A 1,821-nucleotide genomic window follows, 5' to 3' on the forward strand; every position below is an offset into this window, starting at 1 on the left:
ACTCTTGGACTCCTGATCTTGGATGGCTGAGGCATCACCAAAGACTGATTTCCCAATGATAGAACCAATGCTTAGATGCACAAGTGTAAAATCACTGTGGTTCTGGAGGCAGCACTGCCTTCAAGGCAAAAGGAACATAACTGGTTTCCAGCCAATAGGCGGAAATGAACGTTAAAACGCATTGGGTGGAGGTTGGGTGGAGTTAGATCTGTTTCATAATCTGTTTGACTTAGATCTGTTTCATAATTTGTTAGAAGCTTTGCAAAACATTCAGTATTTTGTTTTGTATAAATGGAGGATTATGTAACTTGGTGCCTCTGAGGCAGATTCTGAAGATTTACATTCCTATAAATTTGAGTTTTGACTGCTGCCTCAGAGGAAGCTGCAGAATGTTATATACTAATTTTGGCTGCCCAGGAGTCAAATTCTACAGAAGTACATTTTGATTGCTGTCTCTGAAGGAGCTACAGAATGACAAACAACAATGCTCTGCCTCCTTAGAGGCAGCAGTCATGTGCTATTCAACTTTGTCTAAGGCAACTTCTAAGTACAACTTCCTCAGAGGCACAGAGTTACATTATCCTCCATTTAAGTAAAACAAAATATTTCCAACAAATTATGAAACAGAACTAAGTATATTGCACATTTATTTCTTTCAAAATCATTTCTGACAGTCAGAGCAAACAAACATGAGGATTCAGGCAGAGCTTTACTGGTTTATGGCGTGTAATAGAAAATTATTTCTATTACTATTTCTATTACTATTATTTTTTTTCATTTTTTTACAGTGCATTGTGCAGCAAACTTTTTCCAACTCTGAAATTGTCTGCAGTTCAAAAGCTCTGTGGGAGTTCAGGGTTCAACCACCAGTGCACCCCTGTGTATGTTTGACCCCACTTGCTGACACAGTACAAAAACAAACCTCTGTGTCAGACCTCCATGCTGTAACCTGGCCTATTTATAAGAGAATCCAGAGAACCCCTCTCTGTGCTGTTTCATTATATTCGGCAGTCTGGACTAGAGAGGATTTTGGGTGGGGTGGGCTTGTAATCCCTAGTTTACATCTCTCTAGCTGCCAGAGGGGATAGAGCTGCTCTGGGTGGTCAGCACAAACACAGGGCTCAGCTGGACAGGTCAAGCACTCTCATGTCTCCTGTGTTTCCCTCACCTTCCAATAGATCTTCATGTCCCAACCCCAAGAAACCCTCGCTTCTGTGATACCAATCTTCTCCTCTGTGATTTAGGAAGCAGTTCAAACAGCTGGAGGGATGGAAACAACACACTGGTGTGTTTTTGTTGCTGCACTGGGATCTGATGAGCTTTCTGCTGAGCTGGAATTCCAGAGGCTCCAGACTCCTCCTGAGTTATTTCACAAGGCTATTGTGTCTTTATTGGGTTAAAAGCAGGCAGACCTTGATTAAGGTAAATAAAGGGATTGGGGGAAGTGCTCTACGTGAGTAAATATTCTGTATGACTCTTCTACCTGAGCTTGGGCTTGCATTACTCAGGACCACGATTATTAAAGGGGATGTCTGCAATTGTGGGGAACTGCAGTTCTCTCTGATTTGTTTAAGTTCAGAAGCTTTGCATCTTTTAAGGTGGAACCGTGTGTTTGAGGAGAAAACAGCTATTGTTTGTATGTGTCTGAAGTGGAACTTGTCTGTAAGTTTTTTGTGTTTGTACGTTGTGTTATTTTTTTTTCTTTTGATCTCTTTACTTAGCGGTTAGCAGTGTCCCAACTTTAAAGTGGGTTCCTACCTAAATAATCAGAAACAACAAAAATAAGTCAATATTACCCACCTATGGAGCAGGAATAAAGCA

Source organism: Hoplias malabaricus, chromosome 18 (genome assembly GCF_029633855.1).
Source record: "Hoplias malabaricus isolate fHopMal1 chromosome 18, fHopMal1.hap1, whole genome shotgun sequence".
NCBI classification, from domain to species: Eukaryota; Metazoa; Chordata; class Actinopteri; order Characiformes; family Erythrinidae; genus Hoplias; species Hoplias malabaricus.